The following is a 23,055-nucleotide window of genomic DNA, read 5'->3' on the forward strand; positions in this document are numbered from 1 at the left end:
AGATAACCTCAAATGTTTAAAGGAAACAGATGCATAGTTCGGGAAAAATAATTGATCTCACAGGTTTCAGTTTTAAACTGTAAACATTAAAAAAACAAACAAGGAAACTGAAGACCGTGTGACCATGATCACCCACCAAAGAACTCCAGGAACAACTTGCTTCTGATGGTGTCATAGTGCTCCACTCAGATGATTGCATGAGAAGGAGCTTCATAGAAGGGTAAGAAGCCTTTTCTTCTTCGTCCCCACGACAAACATGCTCATCTGCCATAGGCCAAAGGGTTCTGGACAGATCAAATAAAGAGATATTGGCATCACCACAGCATAGCATTGGATCAACATGCTCTCTACTCTAAAGCTTGGAAGAGGCACTGGACACTTTATTAACGTTAAGGTAACATGGATCTGGACCAATATCGACAGATTCAGAAGGCTATTGACCAAAGCTTTACCCAAAAGCTGTGGCAAAGGCGATTTTTGGTTTTAACGCAACCCTAGATTTGAACATAACAGAGAATGTAAGCTAGTCCGTTGGTGAGGGTGGTTTAAATATCCATGGACAGAGTCATGGGAAAGATTTCCATGAAGTTATATAAACATACAATTATTTAAATGAAACTATAGCCAATGAATTTTTCTGAGTGTGAGAATTAAGATGCCAGATGAAAACAACCTTTATCATTTATGGTACCCAAACTTTTACACCTTAAACCCATATGTTATAAATAGGTCTTAAAAAAAGGGTAAAAATATAATGAGATAAAGGCACTGATTAAGCGAGTGAATCAAATCTTTAAAAATAATGCATAAACATTAATAATAGGATAAGCAAATAAGAAGATATCTGTTTGATTGATTGATTGATTCATTGTCTACTGCTTGATCCCTTTCATGGTCGCGGGGAGACTGGAGCCTATCCCAGTATCATAGGGCGAGAGGCAGGGGACACCCTGTAAGTAAGTAAGTAAGTAAGTAAGTAAGTAAGTAAGTAATATTTATTTATATAGCGCTTTTCCAGACCAGGGTCACAAAGCGCTTTAACAATCAAAACAATACTCAAAAAAGTATATACTTTAAAGATCAAGATAATACTGAGAACAACATAGGAGTTCCAGAAAATCAAGGAAAAGCCTGAACAAATAGAAACGTCTTAAGATGTTTCTTGAAGGAGTCAGTAGATCATCAAGCGCAAAGAGAGAGGAAGATCGTTCCAAAGCTTAGGAGCAACAGCCTGAAAAGATTTCTCTCCTCTGGTCCTGAGTCGTGTGCGAGGAACCATAAGTAGATTATAATCCACAGACCTCAGAGCCCGAGCTGGGGTGTAAGGCTGGATCAGATCAGTGATGTAAGGAGGAGCCTGACCATGAATAGCTCTGAAAGTAAGGACTAGAATTTTAAAGTTGATCCTGAAAGAAACTGGAAGCCAGTGAAGAGTTTTAAGGATCGGAGAAATGTGAGTTCTTCTACTTGAGCGGGTCAGAATTCTCGCTGCAGAGTTCTGAATCAACTGCAGGCGAGACAGATCCTTCTTGTTAAGACATGAAAACAAACTGTTACAATAGTCCAGACGAGAAGACACAAACGCATGGATTACAAGCTCCTGGACAGGATGCCAGTCTGTCGCAGGACACACACAAAGACAGACAACCATTCACACACACACTCAGCGCTATATAAATAAATATATTACTTACTATGGACAATTTCTCAAATTTCTCAATCAACCCCTGTATGTTTTTTGACTGTGGGAGGAAACCGGAGTGCCCGGAGTAAACCCACGCAACACGGGGAGAAAATACAAACTCCACACAGAAAGGTTCCTTCTTGCTATGAGGCAACGGCGCTAAAGGCTCCGCCACCGTGCCCTCTTGTTTGATTCATACAAGACAAGTTAAAAAGATTTCAACAAATCTCAAGAATAAATATCAGACTCTCATTATGCGGTGGTACAAACCTAAAACTTGTCGTAGTTTTGACTGGTATTTGATGATGGTCTGATATGATCAGTATTCTTTTCTTATCGTTTTATCTCTCATCAGCCTCCTGGGTCTCTCCTCTTCTATTTCGGTCTCCTCCTCTCCTTCTGTCCTCCCCTCATCTCCGTGGGTCTACCTGTAATGGGCGGGTAATTTACCTCCAATTACCACACAGCACATTAGTCTGAGCCTCCACTTTTACTCAAGTTAGCAGACCGACCTTGGCACTTAGTAGGGCTCATTACATCATGCGGTGTCCCAATATACGCTCGGGAATTCCAAAATGAAATGTGGGCTTGAATGTATTACCGTGTGAGTGTGTGTCAGAGAGAGATCAAGGCAAGATCTCACTAGAGATCCTTTTAAAAGCCCAACTCTAGATATCTGATACTATTAAGATTATTCTGAGCACCATTTTCTCCACCACTACCTTAAGTGGCATTCTAGCCATTCAATTTTCCTACATTATAATGATGGCATCATAAATTCAACCTGGCTCTTCTTAAAGATGTTTGGTAGCTGAAGGCTACAAAGTGCGACAGGCAATTTGACAAAATGATCAATCCTGCAATTCTGCCTCTTTCACGATGCAGGTAAATAAAAATGTCCTGTCAGCAACTTAAAACCCTTTAACCCTACCAGCATCTAACCATGAATTACTAATACCTGCTATAGGACCAGAGAATAAATTAATTGAATTTGACGTAAACAAGAATAAAGTGATTCTTTTCGCCCAAAAGAAATAGATACACTTGTTGTTTTGCTTGGCTGTTATGCTAAAGACACACTAACCTACCTTTTCTGGTTGTTTTGGGGAGGAAAATTCTCCCATTCTTTATCTTTTATCTTTTAATTCATTTAACATTTTTTAACATGATTTTTAATGGTGGGAAACATATTTTAACATGATTTTTAATGGTGGGAAACATATTTTAATTTGTTGTTAGAGTCACAGTTACCTTCTATGATACTAATATACTTTTTCACTGGACTTGGATCAGTTCCTTGGGAACACCGAAGATATATTTTGGTAAATATAAACTATCCTTGTCACAATATAAATATGTGAAAAAATCCTTCCATGCCTTATCTACATACAATTATGAATAAAATAAAAAATATTTCAACTATAAGTTCATATTGAGTGATAAATAACATGACAAAATTCCTCAAGGGACAAAGACATTCTCATGTAATCCAAAAGAAGCTAAATGTCCAACTAAAATGGCTTCTCCGAGGGGTTCCCTGTCTGGAATGGGTGGGACAGAGCCACACACGTCCACACAGTGATTCACACTGAATGGTCCCCCGTGGCAGTATCAGTTGGACATTGTCAGGCCAGACAAAAGGCCTTATCTCGCTTTTCCCTTTCAGCCCGGGTGATTGGCCAGGAAAATTGAGGAGAAAAGGCCACGTCCTCACCCGAGATGCCACAAATGTCAGCAACCTTCATATCTCAATCCTGCCGGAGTGTGTGCGCACGTGCACGGTGTGTGTATGACGGCAGATCTACAACATTTATCTGCCTGACAAGCCTGCGGAGACGGAGAAAATCTTCCTGTCACTGTGTCAAAGTCCTGAAATCTGACGGACGTGCACAAGCCATCACTACATCGGGAAGTCAACTCTTATGAGGGATTTCACATTTTATTGTTGACGGCCATCTGCGTTTTGGTTTAATTCCCCATATATGAACAGCGGTGGATTAGAAATATGAAATAATTGTATTTTGTTTTGTACAGAAGATAAAAAATGTACAGAGTATCAAATAAATATTTTGCTTTGTGCTCAACTATTTACCTTATTCCACCCAGGTCGCATTCTACTCACTCGCATCTACGTTTACAAACAGTTAGTGTGGAAGCAGCAGAAACTTTTTTTGATTGTATTTAAATGGGTTGAAAATGTCATGGTTGGCAGTACCAGAACCTTTGCGTTATCACAAAAAAAGGTTAAAAAAATAAAATAAAAGAACAAGTGCATTAGCTTCTTCATTCAAAGCGTTCTCAGACTATCAAGTATTTAGGATCACTTCAGCATCTTTTTTCTAAACTGAATTTAGATGAATAATTATTGACACAATCGAAAAAAATTGTAGACAGAAGTTTTAATTCTTGTGACAACCTTAAACTTATAATTAAGATACCAAAGACAAGCAGTTCACGTATATAGTAGAAGGAAAATAAAAAAACAAGTTCCCTCAGTTACTGAAATAATGAAATGTCTGCGGTCGAGAAATCCTGGAGCAGTTCCTTGTGAACCGCGAGACCTCGTTCCCACCTCTGCTCTCTTCAACAGCCATTAATTGAAGGATAATTTTAGCAGCAGATATGCTTGAAGACACTAATCAAGACCTTGTTCAGGGTTGTTGAGGCACAATTGCTCATAATTCCTCTAATCTGCCGGATATTTAATTAAATTAGGCAATTAGGGAAGCGCCACTGTACAAGTTGAAACCAGACGGGCTTTTGTGGGTTTTTTGTCTTGTTCTGGAATCCCGCCACACTTACCATCCCTTCCGCCTTTTTTATTAATAGTCTCTGTTAATTATATAAAAACCTTAATCATTGTTATTCTTAGACAGACTCCACACGCAAAACAGGAGCCTGTAGAGACACATCGTTTACCTGGTAATCGACAGATGATTAGAACTCCTGATCCATCCCTTCCTTTTCTCTCTGTCATTTTCAGCTGCTCATCTGTTGCCGGGCTGTGAGGGTAATGGTTACCTTGCCACTCTGGGCAGCTCTGAATGATGGATGTGAAGGACACTTTGGAGAGGTTGGGAAAAGAGGGTCGGGGGAATTAGAACGACGAAGAAATGAGGAAGAAGAAGAATACAAACCTAACCTGACCTTCATCAGCAAGTAAACACTGCATTCTGCTCTGAAATGTAGATGAACCCCAACCTCAACCTTTATCGTACAATTTTTACTAATTTGATCATTAAAAATATTTATGAACTTTTTTTTTCATGAACCTGATATGATTATTGAAAATACTTTCATTCTATGATCGCATCACAGAAAGAAAGTTGACAGTTCACTTCCAGGTCGGGAGGGAGGCCACTTGTGACCTTTCTGTGTGGTGCTAGTAAGTAAGTAAGTAAGGAAGTAATTTATATTTAAAGAGCGCTTTTCTAGACCAGGGTCACAAAGTGCTTAAACAATAGAAAAAATACTCCAAAAAACCATAAGAAGATTCTGATCCACAGACCTCTTTGTATGTTCTCCCTGTGTCCCATGGGTTTACTCCAGGCACTCCGGTTTCCTCCCAAAGTCCAAAAACATACAGTTGTTGATTAGTCAGAAAGAGGAAATCTTCCCGTAGGTATGCGTGTGTGTGTGAATGGTAGAGTGTCTTTGTGTGTCCTGCAACAGATTGGCATTCTGTCCAGGGTGTCCCCCGCCTACTGGGATAGATTCCAGCAACCGGTTCCCCCCGTGAGGGATTAAGTGGCATAGGAAATGAATGAATGAATATAATCCTGACACTGAAAAACATGATAGACAAAAGGCCTTCATGTCTAGACACAGCATTTTTTTAACTTTAAACAAATGGATATGAAGTAGAGAATTACGATATTTTCGGATAAATAGATGTAATTTATTTAGGAAAAAAAAGAAATATATATATATATATATATATATATATATATATATATAATATATATATATAACAATCAATTAAAAATCAAAACAACATGAACTGAAAGAAGACCAGATAATTTCAAGTGATCAAGTGGATCTTTTCTATTATTATTATCAAGTGTCAATACATAAGATACAGAATCTAATTTTCAATACCCGTCACATACAAATGAACGACGGGATGACGGGTCAAAACAGAAGCTTTATAATAATTACCTTATTTTTTTTGCCTTTATCTTTTTAAGAAATATTTTTATTAATGGGAGGAAGAAAACCGGCAGAACAAGCTTTGCAGGTGAGTTCAGGAATCTCCATGTCAGCCTTTATCCAATTAAACTCATTTCTCTTCACATTTAAGGTGCCTAAAAGAGATGATTGAGTGCAAAGTTAAAATAAATATTAAAAGAGAGAAGAAGAAACCATTTCAAGGGAATCACACCCGCATGTGTAGTTGCTGTGAACCAGTCTTTCCCTTCCTAAAAATGTGTGGATAATGGCGAGAGTGTAAGTTATAAGAGTTGAATTTAAATGTTACAAACACTGTACCTTGAGTCAATAAGTAGCACAAAAGTGGATCATAGATCACAAATTAGAGGTTTGTGTTCTCCCGGTGTGCCTGCGAGCCAAGCAGGACGTGTCGCGCACAAAGACTTGAAGTCGGCGGGGAGGCAGCAGACAGGGAAGCAAAGAAGTCATTTGAGTGTGTTACTAATGTGTCTCTGCAGCAGGTGGGAAATCTATTACCGATGTTTTCTAGACACCTCTCAGCACAAACAATTAGAGAGAAAAGCTGAGCGTGAGTGAGGGGGAAGACGGGGGGAGGGCAATGAGAGGCTACAGAATCAATTAGTCTTGTTAGGACTAAGTTCGACTCACACACACACACACTCTCTCTTACACACACACCTGCCCTCCACTCTGCCCCCCCCACACCTTCCTGCAGAGGGCCACCCGCCGAACACCCACCGACACAAAAGAGAGCCCCGGTTTATTCTCCCTCTCTCCCTCTCGCTATGTTTCTTGAAAGTAGGGGCTACATCAGAACCCCTGCAGAGATCATTCATCCACATCAACACACACACACGGTGGGATTCTTCTATGCTAATTAGTGTTCAGACCGCCGGCCCAATTATTACCAGCGTGCTCTAATTAGGACTTATTTAAAGTGCTTGTCAATTAGTCGTTAATATCAGTGCGGAGCGGAGGAAGCAGGACGGGTTAACAATCTCTGAAGAACAAGACAGTGGACTGTTGAGGTTCCAAGCATTCTGCTTCTTTAACCCTTATATATGGCTTTTACTTACATTTTCTTTAAGTGAAAATAATGAACTGAAATAATGCAAGAACGATTGGTGCCAAACATAAAAAATAACAAAACTTAAAAAGTGTCACATAAGCTATTTTAAACAGCAACCCTATCACAAGGTTGACGTGGTTATGTTTTATTGCTTAAGGCCAGGTTTAAATGATCTGAATTAGATAATAACTTTTTATTAGGTATAGATAAACAGTTTTTAAACCTTTGTTTAACCAGGAAACTCTGTCTTTTTCAAGGCTGCCCTGGTCAAGAGACACTTTACACACAACCCTGTACATTACCCTTACACTTTTAAAACACTGTAACATAATATATTATTTTAGAAACAGGGACAGGTTGATTATTCCAATCTCAGGCCATTCAGAATGCAGTTAAACTCAGACTTGAGAGCTTAATTGCCGGTGTGCAGACAAGAGCATAAAGACTATAAGGCTTGTAATGAATAGACGTAGTAATTATTAAGTGCATATAAAATACCTCCATAGTCCAGTCCAGGGGTTCACCTTTACAGTCTCGTCTCTTTCTTGCATGAAAAGAAAAACACCTGTTTCTGGAATACAAACTCGACTTCAGCCTTTTGACAAGAGATTCAATATGTGGCTTAAAAACAGCTAGTTATTTCAATCAATAACTTGCGGTGTTTAGGCAACAGAAAAAGTAACGACTTCAGTAACTGAGCCGTTGGTCGAGACAAGAAGGGGAATGTTGTCCAACAATACATTTTTAAGCGAAATGTATGGTCTTCAGTTTAGTCTGCTGTGATTGGTCAGATATCAAGGTTTGTCACTGCACGTCACCAATCCATTGGTCACATGTAAGGAACTCATTGTATAAACAAAGCTGGCATGATTACAGCTTGCTGGAGGAGGAATGAAGCCATTAATACGTCGTAATGGACTTCACTCCCATAACCTCTTGTTTGCCGAGATATCAGACGGGGGAGAACTTTATAAAGTAATACGTTCAAAACAGGGTCATGATGAGGAACTTACTGCATCTAATGAGAGTAACAAACAGCACAGCATTAGACAGGTAGCTAGTCGCCACATTCCTGCTGTTGTAATCCCTGACTCAGGGGGTCACGGCGAGTGCAGCCCCTCCTCTTCCGTGCAGTAATCTGTCTTCAACGGCTCCCTGTTGCCGTCTGTCTTTTTGAGGCCGTTTTAATTAATTTCCAATCAGAGTCATGTAAATTCATTAAGCACTCGCGGCTTTGTTTGACTACACATTCATGTGCAGCGTGGATGTTAATAGGTATGTGATATACAACAATTACACCTTTGAAACAAATGTATTCACGAAACAACAAGCTCTCTTTAACAGATAACTTTCTGTTTAAACATAATTTCATTACTACCTTTAATGTACACTGTGTGAAGTGTTAACCTACATTTTTACACACTAGCGCTTAATACGCTTTTTGCCAGTTTATACTGTGTCAAACAACACGTCTTTAACCATTAAACATAAATGGTAAACCAGCTCCAGGACAGTGGTTTATGAAGCAACATCACATATAGATACTACAATGAGTTGTAGTTAAAAAGTTACAAAAAAAACCCTCTTAATATTTAAATGAAATGCTTCCTCAAGTTATTAAAACTATACCTCAACTGTCAACAATGTAAACACTTTTAGATACAATCTGTGTTTGTTAGTGGTTTTGCTATAGGTAAAAAAAACGTGCAGTTCAAAATGGCTGCAATTATTTTTTTTATATTCACAGTAAACTGTAGAAAATGTGCTCCACCAAGCAGGATTTTACTTTTTCTTATTTATTAGTATTTTCTCACCTAAATTAAAATAAAAATGAGATATTAAACACAGGCCAGACAGTATGTACATCAAATACATAATTTAAAAAAATAAATCCACGTTAATATTGCCGTAGAGTTTATGACATCTTTGTTCTCTTCACTCCCCGCATAAATATCTTGACCTCACACAACATAAACTCGAGTGAGGACGGCGTCAGGTGGCCGTTTCAGTCGTCAAAGATGTGAATGTGAAGGAATGCTCACAGATGCGTAGGAGTGAGGGGGATTTATCAGTCTAATCTTCCAGCAGCACAAACACTCCGGTGTATATTTAGACCAGTGTCTCCCTCCCCATCTCCCCTACGACTCCACACTTAAAGTGACACAGGGAGAGACTAGAAACATGGTGTCGGGCAAAAGAGAAGAATAAAGGAAAGCAGGGACAGGGAGAAGAAAGAGTGTGGAAGCAGGGGAGAGGGAGGGGGAGGAGGAGGAGCAAGAGAAGGCTAAAAGGATTATTCTTCTCATCTCTCCTGGATCTCCGTGCTTCCTGTTTGATCAGCCATCGTCAGTGTGTGAGATGTTTGCTCTGATATTCATCCTGATCCTATTACACGCCAATAAACACCATCTACCAACATGGGGATTACCGTGTGTGTGTGTGTGTGTGAAAGAGAGAGTGTGTATATATCCTACGCTCACGGCTCTCAGCGATCTGGACTCTTTATCCAGCAGAATAAAACCTTTCCAACTAAAAGACACTCGGGTTTAAGCAAAAAAAAAGTGTGCACCTCCGACAATATTGCAAGGTAAATATTGAATCGTAAACTTTAACACAACAGTCAGTTGGCTAAGAAAAAAGAAAAACAACTGATAAAACTGATAAAAAGGAAGAGTAAAAGAGCCATGTTAGAAGATATAAACAAACTCACAAAGTTAATACACACTAAAAAGACACACTCAAATACAAGTAGACAACAGATCAATGAAAAATACAACATTATGTTTAACATGTAATCCGTCTACATCCCCCCCATCCTTCCTCCCAGCCGGTCACAGCAGGAGGCCGTCAACTATGAGTCTGGTTCTGCTCGAGCTTTCTGCCTTCTAAAAATAAGTTTTTCCACGCCAACACCACACTGTGCTTTACTCATTGTTGAGTTGCTGGATCTGTTTTTCTTTTCTCCACTATAGTCTTACTTCAACTGTAAAGTGTCTTGAGATAACTTTGTTATGATAAGACACTTTAAATTAAATTGAATTGAAATTGAATTGAATGTTAGATTTCTTTTAAAGCAGTAGTTCCCAACCACAGGTCCAGGGACCTGTACTGGGTTATCTGGCATTTGGCAAAAATTACATTGTTTCACGTTAATAAAATTTCTGCTCAAAGTTTTGTCTCTATAGAGGTATTTCTCTGAAGTAACATTAGCTTGTGATTCTTCACGTCAACACACTCCTTTCAGTCTAGATACTCAAGGAAATAAACCTGTAAATTAGTAAAAATGAATCCATGAATAAAATGCTGACATTAAACCAGTCCGCAGTGCAAAAAAGACAGCCGTTTTAAATCATGATCGAGGTGCGAGCAAACTGCAGTACACTATCTGTCCATCAGAGGCCTATTATTGGGTTTAAAAACCAAGGGGAAAAGAGTGAACATTGTAAATCTTTTATAGCTTTTTATTTTATTTTATTAAATATACTGTATAGTATGTAACTTAAATAGTTATTTCTTGATTCTCTTTTAATTTATTTGAACCCAGAGAAGTATGCAAAGCACAACTTTGAACCCATGACCTTTCAGTCACGGGCAACATTGTGTTGTCGTTTATACTAACTATTAAATTAAACTGCTGTTTATTGTTTATTTTAAGTTATTTGAGTCTGGTTCTGCTTGAGATTTCTGTCGTTAAAAGGACCTGCTTTCCTTTTCTCTACTATATTGTTACTTAAACTATTAAGTGTCACTATTAAGTTCATCGACATGACTCTGTTATGATTGACAGTAACAATACACTTGTAAGCGATGCTATCAGCTAACAAACATTTGATTGAATTGTTTTCTTCTCTTCTATTAACCTTCATTTATTACCACATTAGATATTTACAGCTGCTGTAACCATAGGTTGTCTCTTACATCAAAGTCTGGCCGCCTCGTGTTCTGAGCCAAACTTCCACAGATTCAGTGCCAGGCGTCTCTGGAAGTGTCTATAGGAAGTAGCTGGAGCGACACATGGGGTGTAGCGTATAACCCTCCACCCAATCACTGTCAAAAGTCTGAGAAACTCTCGACTTGATTAGCTTTGGAAAATAATTAATAGTAGATGGAACGTTGTGTCGGACGTAAACATTAATTATGAGACTCTGCTGCTATAAGATGCAACTTGTCTCCTTTAGAGACAGCTTTTTTTTCCTCCGTGGCAGCCTAAGTGCATTACTGTCAGTTATTTGTGTTCGATTCCAGCTCGGCAACGTATTGTTAAACGGGCCAAACAAGGTTTTATATCAATGGATTTCTTTTTAACCGCTTCTCTTAATGACTTGAATACAAATGTGGAGAGAGATTCAAGAGCTTAAATATCTCACTGTCAAAATGTAAACTTGGCAGCATATATTGCTTTAAAATAACTTACTGTGGGAAATCAATTAAACCTTTATGTCTGTTTTAAATCTAAAGTTGAAGTTTCTTTATTTCCATAATTCTGTCATGCTTCTTCTTGAAAGTACCACTATATATATATACATATATATATATATATATATATATATGGTGTACCACCATATACAGGGAGTGCGGAAATATTAGGCAAGTTGTATTTTTGAGGATTAATTTTATTATTTAACAACAACCATGCTCTTAATTAACCCAAAACACTCATTAATATCAAAGGTGAATATTTTTGGAAGTTGGAGCAGGGCTTTTTTAGTTTTAGCTATTTTAGGAAGATATCTGTGTGTGCAGGTGACTTTTACTGTGCATAATTATTAGGCAACTTAACAAAAAACAAATATATACCCATTATAATTATTTATTTTCACCAGGGAAACCAATATAACAGTTCAACAATCACAAATATACATTTCTGACATTCAAAAACAAAACAAAAACAAATCAGTGACCAATATAGCCACCTTTCTTTGCAAGGACACTCAAAAGCCTGCCATCCATGGATTCTGTCAGTGTTTTGATCTGTTCACGATCAACATTGCGTGCAGCAGCAACCACAGCCTCCCAGACACGGTTCAGAGAGGTGTACTGTTTTCCCTTCTTGTAAATCTGACATTTGATGAGGGACCACAGGTTCTCTATGGGGTTCAGATCAGGTGAACAAGGAGGCCATGTCATTAGTTTTTCTTCTTTTAGACCCTTTCTTGCCAGCAATGATGGAGCATTGTCCTGCATGAAAATCATGTTTTTCTTGAAGGATGCCGACTTCTTCCTGTACCACTGCTTGAAGAAGGTGTCTTCCAGAAACTGGCAGTAGGACTGGGAGTTGAGCTTGACTCCATCCTCAACCCGAAAAGGCCCCACAAGCTCATCTTTGATGATACCAGCCCATACCAGTACCCCACCTCCACCTTGCTGGCGTCTGAGTCGGACTGGAGCTCTCTGCCCTTTACCGATCCAGCCACGGGCCCATCCATCTGGCCCATCAAGACTCACTCTCATTTCATCAGTCCATAAAACCTTAGAAAAATCAGTCTTGAGATATTTCTTGGCCCAGTCTACAAGTAGACGTTTCAGCTTGTGTGTCTTGTTCAGTGGTGGTCGTTTTTCAGCCTTTCTTACCTTGGCCATGTCTCTGAGTATTGCACACCTTGTGCTTTTTGGCACTCCAGTGATGTTGCAGCTCTGAAATATGGCAAAACTGGTGGCAAGTGGCATCTTGGCAGCTGCATGCTTGACTTTTCTCAGTTCATGGGCAGTTATTTTGCGCCTTGGTTTTTCCACACGCTTTTTGCGACCCTGTTGACTATTTTGAATGAAACGCTTGATTGTTCGATGATCACGCTTCAGAAGCGTGGCAATTTTAAGAGTGCTGCATCCCTCTGCAAGATATCTCACTATTTTTGACTTTTCGGAGCCTGTCAAGTCCCTCTTCTGACCCATTTTGCCAAAGGAAAGGAAGTTGCCTAATAATTATGCACACCTGATATAGGGTGTTGATGTCATTAGACCACACCCCTTCTCATTACAGAGATGCACATCACCTGATATGCGTAATTGGGAGTAGGCTTTCGAGCCTATACAACTTGGAGTAAGACAACATGCATAAAGAGCATGATGTGGTCAAAATACTAATTTGCCTAATAATTCTGCACTCCCTGTATATATAGAAAATGTACCACCATATAAACAGTAATGCTCTTTTTAAATCTGTAAGAGACAACGTGGTTCCACTAATTTCCTTTTAATTTAACTGAAGGGAGAGCACTGACTGCCAATTATCTCTTCCTAATTTTTTTTTTTTTCTTTGAGCAGAAACACAAACAAAAGCGACGCACAGTGAGTGACATATTTAGATTAGAGATTTTTTTTAGCATTTTCAGTCAGCCTAATAATTAACTAATATACTATGATATAATATATAATAGACTGTGTCCTAAAATAAGTTAATTAAATTAGCAGATTTTTGTATTTTATTTATAAGTCTTTGTTTATCATCTACTATCTACTAAAAAAGCTCTCCTTCACAAATCATCATTCCTTTTCTCTTCATTCAAACCCCTTCCATCCTGCCCCCCCCCCCCCCCTCCCTCTCCTCCCATTGCTTTTCATTCTTATAGAACATTTAAAAGGCTGACATGCAAATGGGGTTATTAAATCCTATTAAGCCGTCTGTCGTGAGCCGGCAGAGGGAGGGGTGAGACGGGCAGCGCGATGCCAGCTTGGAGGGAGACGAGGGGGGGATGTTGGAATAAGAGAAGTGGTACTACACAATGTTGCAGAGAGTTTCTTCTCCTTTGACAGTTAAAAAGAAAATTCAAATGGAATGTATTAAACCACCTCAGCGTAACTCAAGGTTTCTTCTCAGACCACTTCTCTTATACACACATTTACGTTTAAACGGTTTTAACATCACTTTCCTCTCCTGCCGGCAGGGAGCTGCTTCCAGCCTTCACTGGAGGGTAGAAAGGCATCTCTATGGATGGGCGACTTGGAATTGATCAGTAGCTTTTACATTAGCGGTACATATTGTAACGCGTTGTTGTTAGACCTGAATAATATTTTACTTGTTAAAATGTAAAATTAACTTTTCACACTGATATGTTTTCCTCCGCATGACCAACCAACACTATATAGAGGTGTGTATTAGCAAGAATATTTTAATACGATACATATTACAATACAGGGCTGGTTATACGATATATTGCCATTTATTGCGATACTGTAGTAAAAGCTAGATATTTGTAGTATTATCCGCATACTTGAAAGCTGTTACTACTTCATCAAGAGTCATGTGGTCTATAAATTCTGTAACACAATATGTCAAAGCATCAGATTTAAAAGATGCTGGAGTCAACTGTATCCTCTAATCCTCAGTCATCGCTGAGATCTCGCACAAATTTTTTTTGTTCCTTTGGCTGCGGAGGCTGTAACGACTGCTGCCATCTAGAGGCCGGAAGTTTAATTTGCAACACGAAACATGAACAAATAAATATCGTGGTTAAAATTGTGAATAAAATTAAATATGTTTATGTATTGTAAGGTGCATAGAGACTAGAGACGCTTATTCCTTATTGTTCCTTTTGAACGGTGTGAGTTAATCCACGTGAAGGAGGAAAAAGTTTCTGAAGTGTGTGAGATATTACATAAAAAAAACGTGTAATATACAAGATTCTAAATAACATATTAATTACAGGACCCTCTTACTGTGAAAATTCAGAACCGTAAACCTTCATGTATTTCAGTACACAGCTGGGACGGGACGGCACACGGGTTGGTTAGCGAATATAAAGGGCAACTAATGTGTTGATTAACTTGTCTCTTAATTTGATCTTGTACAGAAATCTCTTTTCATTGAAATATTTACATTAGAAAATGTGCTTAAGCCCCGCCCACTAAAATCACTTTTTCTGGAGATTAAATCTTGTTGACTGTAACCACACCCACTCTGCTGTGATTGGTCAAACAGGTGTGTCGCCACGTGTAATCAAACCCACAAGTCTCTACCTCCAAGGGACACGTTGTATAAACAAAGGGGGTGTGATTACAGCTGGTTGGAGGAGTGAAGCCCATTATATAATAATAATATATGGACTTGTAACCTCTCGTTCTGCATGATTTCAGACGGGGGAGAACTTTGATAAAGTAATAACTTAAAAAGATTGTCATGATGAGGAACTTACTGCATCTTGAAGAAGAAGACTGGAGTTGGATTTTCACATTAGTTCCTACTCAAAAACCCTCACTTTCCCATAACAGTGTATAGAAGGAATTGAAGCGCAGCTGCCATCATTTTCACCCTCCTCTCTCTCTTTGTCTCGAACCAATAATTAAATCCAAGGCTAACAGAACCGTTCAAAAGCTAGTATGACCTTGTTAGAGTTATATACCTTTTGTAGTTTTTTATTCATTTGACAAAAATTGCAAGTGGATTTATGCAACTAGATCCATTCCAAATAGCAAAGACCAAAATTATGAAAGCTAAATTAAGATTTCAAATGTTCCTTGTTCAAGATCATATTGTTATTTTTGAGAACTTCTGGTGTAGTGAGTTGGATTTGATGAATCAATACTTTTATTCTTGGACTTAAGCATATTAACTGAGGATGAATAAGGAATGTATGGTAGCATGTAGTTTTCCTTTTTCATATTTAGCTACCAAAATCTTTTTATTAATAATTAGTATTTCAGGGTTTGAAAATGTCATTAAAAAGATATATGAAAAGGATACAAAACATAATTTAGCACACTGTTTTAAACTGTTTACACTGTTTCTACATTTCAAAAATTAGTCTTTTGTTTGAAACACATTAAAAACAGATATATAATATAGATTGAGCACACTGTATATAATGGAATAAAGTTCTTCCTTGCACTTGTCATCTCTCCTCGTCGTAAGGATGATGGAAGTCAAGTGTCTGATCCAAACACTTGATGTAATCTGAATTTGCTCTGGGCAGTATATAACAGGTTGTTACTGCTGTCCTCCCTCTTGTTCCTCTCATCCCTCACTTCTCATCCATACCGCCTTTCTTCTATTTTCTCTCTGCGGTGATGAGACAGAAGAGGAGGAAGGCTGCTTTTCTGCTGCCTGTCAATTATCCCGGTCCGTCTCCCTGTCCGGCCTAATTGGCGTTTGGGAGACGCTCGCGTCGTCCCAGCGGTCTCCACCAGGACAATGGAGGCCCATATAACTGACCGGCGCTCGACTCAGCCCAAATTGAATTGGAAATCTTCCATCTTCTCTTTAGCATAACAAAGCGGGTGCAGGGTTTTTTAGACAAAGACGCCGTTTTAATGGAGAAAATCAATCTGGGAGAGGAAGCGGCGGCATTGTCTCCGATCAGCTGTACAGGTGTGTCTCGTCCACCGTGGCCTTAATCAGAGGTGGCAGGGGAGGAATTTAAGAGCTACGTCTCTGTCACTGTGTGGATGATGGGCAGCTTGTGAGGAAGGTTGGAGGTGAGTCAGTCACAAAGGGGAAAAAAGACTCCCGTGGTCAAGGTTACGGGGCCTGTGGTCTGCTGCACAGACCTTAAACACAAGCCTTGGAGGGTCATTTTAAGTACCATAGTTGGTAGTTCCATCACTTGTAGAACATTGAACTTGTCATCATGTCGTCTTCAGTCAGAAGATACTGTTAACCAAACCACAGTGAAGCCAAGGACAACCACAGACGCAACAGCCTCTACCGCAACCCTGAAGTTTCACTCAAGGAAATACTTTTTTTCACTACAAATTCATTACCCCTTGGAATCTGCCATGACCCTCAGGAAAATCTTTTCAGTTCGTCCCTTGTCTTTTGAATGACAAAAGTTATTTTCCTGTTTTTCCATTTTCAAGTCAACTCAATAAAGGAGCTTCCTTTAACCCAGTAGACTGTTAAATGGTAAGGTTAAATGGTAGTTTACAATAAGAAACTATTTAATTTCTTTCAACTGATGTAATGACACTTCCTCATAAATACTTGTCGTTCCCCTCATTCATGGATCAACATGACCAACTTTTACACCTGACTCCACAAACAACAACCTTGGGTGAAATATCGATATTTGAATTTACATGTTTACACTTCCTGCTCTTACCAACTGGGTCTACTCACACCTGGGCAATAGTGCCGTGCTTTAGCACATTTGCACAGAAACTCCTGATTCTAAACAAGCTTTAGCATAGTCATGTTGCAAGTTTCTAGCGTATATTGAGGCAGACGGAGTGACCGACAAAAATGCCAATGCATACACTTGTATAAAACTGACAAAGTGTGGGACTTACAGAACCCTTTGTTAACAGTTTTGATGAATCACTGTTGACTACACTAGTGGGGCAGGATAAAGATATATGTTTTTTTTTGTGATGTCACCCTGTTTTGAAGTAAACTATAACTAACTAAAAATGGACTTTAACTGGTAAAATGTGGTATATTACCTTATACAAATACAGTAGAAAAACTTCCAAGGTTGACATTTTTTGTTAACTCAGAAAGAGTTATCCTGAGCCCTGTAGCACAGATGTTTGATTGGGATAACTCACCCAAACATGATCCTTGTCAGAACGCCCTAAACTCAGGCTCTTGATTCAACTCCAGGAAATGTAACAGACCATAAATGCATTTTACATTCCACAAGTCATACATTTTCTTTTAGGTGTGTCGTGATCGATGCCTGCCTATTTCTTTTGTCCTGACTCTTCCTCTGAAAGAGTGAAATATCTTCCCCAGTAAACTGACATCTCTCGCCTCCTCGTGTGTCTGCTGTGGGCCTCCGTCAGAGACTGGACCCGTCTGTCAGCGCCGTTAAGGACCCGGCGCTCAGGTCTGGGGGGTTTGATAAGGTGAGTGTTTGTGTTTATCTGCACGCCCGCAGCTTCCAACATTACCATGTGAATGGTTTAAGCCCTGTGCTAATCCCACGTGTCTGCGTTGTAATAAATGTCTTCATTCACATAGTCTGCTACGCAGGGAGGTGGCAATATTGCGCGCATATCAACTTCTACACATGACGCAGACACACGTCATGTGGTTCGTACGTTGTCTAATTTCTGGTGTAAAAATCTGAAACTAATACCAAACTACCAATGTTTATGTTTTTATTTATTTTATTAAACTGTTTTAAAATGGGTTATCATTTGTCTATTTAAATGCTTATTTAAGTTACACCCATGAACTAAACCCTTATTTATTCCAGGCCAGACAAAATTAACAAAATGTCATTTATTTCCACTTATTGTTATGTTGTTTTTAAATTATCCTTAGAGTAGAAAACTGGCAATATTTAAAGCTGTGAACATCTTACACTATATTTTAATCACAAAACTGACCCATTTTATGTTTAAATTCCTGTAGACGTGTAGCATTTAAAAGCAAGTTTAAATCAAAAAACTCTTTAGTGCAGTATTGTCCATGGACGTTGTGAATGCTAACAAGTCAACATATATGGAAACTGATAACAACGTTTATGAAGTACGGTAAGAGAGATGTTAAGACACAAGATTTGATCCTGTAAATATGTTAAAATTTGACTTAATCCGAATAAAGTGTAATTTTACAACTTAATGCAGTGTTGACACTTTACATTAAGCTCACAAAGTCATCCTATATATCTGTGTTTTTTCTAAAGCTTAAATTTATTCCTAAGTTCTTCAAGTCTTGAAACTAGAAAGTCATTATACGGTAATTATAATGTCTGACGGGAACCATAATACATTAAGTCCACCACTTTTAATATTTCCTAAACCTTATTATTATCTGGCAAAAAATGATTAAAAACATCCTTTTTTGAGTTGTTTCTGGAACCAAGCAAATCCAAAATTTGATCCAAAATCTGTCTAATTTGTATTTTCTTTAATGTAATCTAATGGATAATGGATTTTAAAGGACAACTAACGTGAAAACCAAACTCCCCTGACTCACTCACATGTTTCAAATGTTGAAGTCTTCCTCTCCAAGATGCAGTAAGTCTCTTATCATGATGATGTTTTGAACTTATTACTTTATAAAGTTCTCCCCCGTCTGAAATCTTAGCAAATGAGTGGTTATGGGAGCGATCCCCATTATAATGTGATTCAATATTTAAAAAAAAAAAGAGTTTCGTACAAACGGACACATACTGATGGTTTTCTGTCTTTTTCAAAGGCAATTCAAAAGGACAAATTATATACTGTATAGTTTGGACACAAACTCAAAAGGTTTAGCTTTTTTTTTGTACTTTTACATTTTATTTACAGTATAAAGTACAAAAAACAGATGCCAAGAGAGAAGGAAAATAGAAGATTTTTACAAAGCTAAAAAGAAAAATAACTTTGTACAGAAAAAAAACCCCTAAAACAACTTAATCTCCCTTGAGACATTACTCAGTCAAATTGGTCCACATCTTACAGAACTTTTACATTTCAGTTCGTAGTATAAAACTCCATTCTGTAGATATTTATATTGTAATTATTATGGTACATTTTCCTTTTAATTGGTGTGACTTATTTAATTCTTATTAACAGCCAGTAGACCAGGGGTGGCCAACCCGGTCCTCAAAGAGCCGCAGTGGGTGCAGGTTTTTGTTCGAACCGATCAAGCATGTACAGTTTAACCAAAGAGGTTTCAGCTGAAACAAGCAACACCAGACTGAAAAACTGACTACACACCTGATTGATGAAAAGGTGTCGTCTTGAATGGTTGGAATAAAAACCTGCCTTCACTGCGGCTCTTTGAGGACCGGGTTGGTATACAATGCAGTATACAATGGTCTTTTGCTGAACATTTTTCAGTCCAAACTTGTCTTTTGATGGTTTTCCTCAACTTTCTGATCAGCTGGTTATCACAGCCCATTTACCTAACCCCACTAACCTCGCCCAGCTTATCTAATCTTGTTGCATCACAGGAAATTGTTATATCAGACACAAATTACTATGCAGATCGAAGGTGATGATGAAATCAGCGAAAGTAATTTGCCGAGCAGTTATTGTTCTGAAGAAAGTCATTTTTCTTGTGTAATATTCTTTGAGTGTGTCCATTAAAGGAGGTATGTGTTGTTTGTGTGGAAATAAAGAATGAAATTCAAAATGATTCAGAACCACGGATGCTCTAAAAGGCTTTTCTATATCCTTTTCAAAATGTTCACATGGCACTTCTCTAATAGCAAGGGTCGGAGCAAGCAAATAAACCCACAGTTAGCCTTTGCACCTCCATCTGTTTGAAGAAGATGAAGGGTTCCGTGGGAAGGAAGGTGAGATGGCAAACCTCTTCAGTACCTTTGATAATCAAACGGCAGCAGATCAGAGAGGAGCAGAGGAGAAGTGAGAGAGGAGGACATATTGGATACAGAGGAAGATCCATGGAGGCAAGAACGTTTATTTCAAAGACATTTCTCCTGGTGTAAGTGCACCACAGTTTGTCAAAGAAATTCAGACTGAAGCTGCAGTTGATGTTTACACAAATGTATGAAAGCTACATAATAGAGAGGAAATTGTCAGGACAGCAAGCATTTCGGTCTGGCAGCTAAAGAGGAAAATATATCCCTGTCAAACACATTAGACAAACGCACATGCACGAATGCAAGCAGACACACATGCTCACATTTCATCGCAAAACAAATGCTAAATACCAGCTTTCTGGAACAGCTACAGATTAGTAACACGATTATTGAACAATCTCTTCTTTTTTAATAAATCTCAACACTCAAAATTAAAAAAAAAATTCTCAAAAAGAGTACCTTTTGCAAACACTGCTATTGGAGAAGAGATTTATGGCGGTACAGATATATGTACAGTTTTTTTTCAATAAGAACATCTAAAGGATTGATGAAAAGAAAATGGAAAAATGGAAATTTCCACTTATTTTCTATCAGTCCAGGGTTAAAAGTAACTATATCCATGCTTTGTATTTCTTTAAAAATGATCTTTATCACAGAGGGATATTTTTCTGTTTTACACAAGGTAATCGCCTTGTTAGAGAAAACTTCTTTTTTTTAACAAATAAACACAACATGGTTTAACATATTCATTATATTTTCCAGGTAAATCATACTAAACATATTAAGTATTGAGAAAACATAAACCTTTTTAAGTTTTCTACTAATAATTGCGTAAAATACTTATTTTGTTATTGTTATTTTCAAAAATATTTACATGGTGGGCTTCCTCTCAACACATTCTCCTTTGTGTAATCTGATTAAATTTACATTTTAAAAGGTGGTAAATATAAGTATAAGGTTCTTCCAGCCCAAATACTTTTAGATCAAAGATAGTTGTTGTACTGTATCATGTTTGACACAAACCCTCCCATTTTTATTTTGTTATTTCAGATTTCCAGTGCATCTCTGGGAGCTACTTTTTTAGTCTAATTTTAATTTAAACAATTTAATTCAAATTAAGCATATTTAAAAGCATAATGATAACATTATGAGGCTTTTGACATCATACAAAGTGTCTACTGTATGCTATGCTAGCAAGATATCAAATTATTAATAATAATGATACTTATTTGTATTAATTGGTTACTATTTATTATTAGAATTAAGAACCATCATTATAAAATAATAATAATTTATTATTTCCTTCTTCATCATTCTATTATTGTTCTTAAACTTATAAGAGTTGAAAATATACATGAGAGTTGTCAACAGGTGTGTTTGTTTTTTACCTGGAATATGTATTTCTAACCTCCAGGGCTTATTAATGTATTTGCTGGAGTGACCTTTTCTGTAGGCATAAGATTTATTATGTTCTAAATTTACTATTTAGCACAGACCCATAAAGCAGTTTACCTCGAGTGACACACACACACAAATGCTCTTCAGACAGACACACACACACATTGCAGGCAATGACAATGTGGGATGGATGGGCAAATATTGAGCTGTGACAGTGTAAACAATGCCCTGGTAACCAGATGGCTGGTCTGACTGACACACACAAGGCTGCTTGTGTGCCGAACACACACTCGCGCACACACACACACACACACACACACACAACAATGTCTAAACTCAATACAGCTGTTCTGAGCAGAAGACAGCAACAGTAGAAAGACAGGCTTGTGTGTGGTCATGCTGTACCTGCATCCATCACATACACAGCAGAACTCTGGACAGTTCCTTTAGCAGTGTTATTCAGGATTTCAGCACCTTGGTCAGCAGCCAACTTCTTTCTTTCAAAGATACATCATTAGATTCTTATTGTAACAAGAAACATTTCAAAGTCAGACTCCAGAACTAATGTGTCACTCTACCTTGTGTAAAACTCTACCTGTACCGCTTCTATACCCACAATATTAAAAAACACCTTTGGCTATAAGTATTGAACAGGTATAAAGATGTCAGTCACATGACTCATTTGACAAGTTATTTCCAAAACTGCATATTCTTTGTAGTGCAGCTCTGAAATGGAATAAACAAATATATTATTTTTGTTTATTGACAACCATGGGGTATCCAAAACATGTATAGTAATATATATATATACGTATGTACGTACGTATATATATACGTATGTATATATATATATGTTATATATGACTCTTTTAAGAGGGTGAACAGGTCAAAGAAACAGAAATACCAAGTACACACCCTTGGGTCATACCATGAGACAAAAGGCTTTAAAAAAAACGTTGATGTATCTGTCAGTTTCTGACTCAAAAGAACATAATAATTTGAGTATTTGCGTCAACTTGCACGTAATAATTTAACATTTGAGGATATGGAAAGAAGAAAAAAACATACAAGTAACAGTCACCTAAGCTATGAACTACATCCTAGACTTCATCAAACCACTCTCATTATTCATGATGACTACATGAACTCAATATATATATATATTTTTTCAAAGGAGCAACAAAATGGGTAATTGATCAAATAAACAACTCTTTAGATAACATCGGCAATCTAACTCCAGGCAGGAGTATGGATAGAAAGCAGTACTTGGTACCATAATTGCACTGGTTCTGACATACAGCACTGGGTAACGAGACTAAAAAGCAAGACAGGTTTCTTCACCGTCTTTAAGTTTAGACATAATTTTTCCTCCTACTCCAGAGAAGAGCTGGACGATGTTGCTGGGTAAAGATGGTTCTTGGTGTCCCTGCTGCTCCCAAGACTTGACTGCGGTCTGCAGTCTTTTGAAAAATGTTAAAAGTTATTTTATTAAACATTTTAGGAAAATCGCTTTTATTTGAGCTTGTGAGCCTACTTAACACTTT

This window comes from Callionymus lyra, chromosome 5 (genome assembly GCF_982586985.1).
Source record: "Callionymus lyra chromosome 5, fCalLyr1.hap1.1, whole genome shotgun sequence".
NCBI classification, from domain to species: Eukaryota; Metazoa; Chordata; class Actinopteri; order Syngnathiformes; family Callionymidae; genus Callionymus; species Callionymus lyra.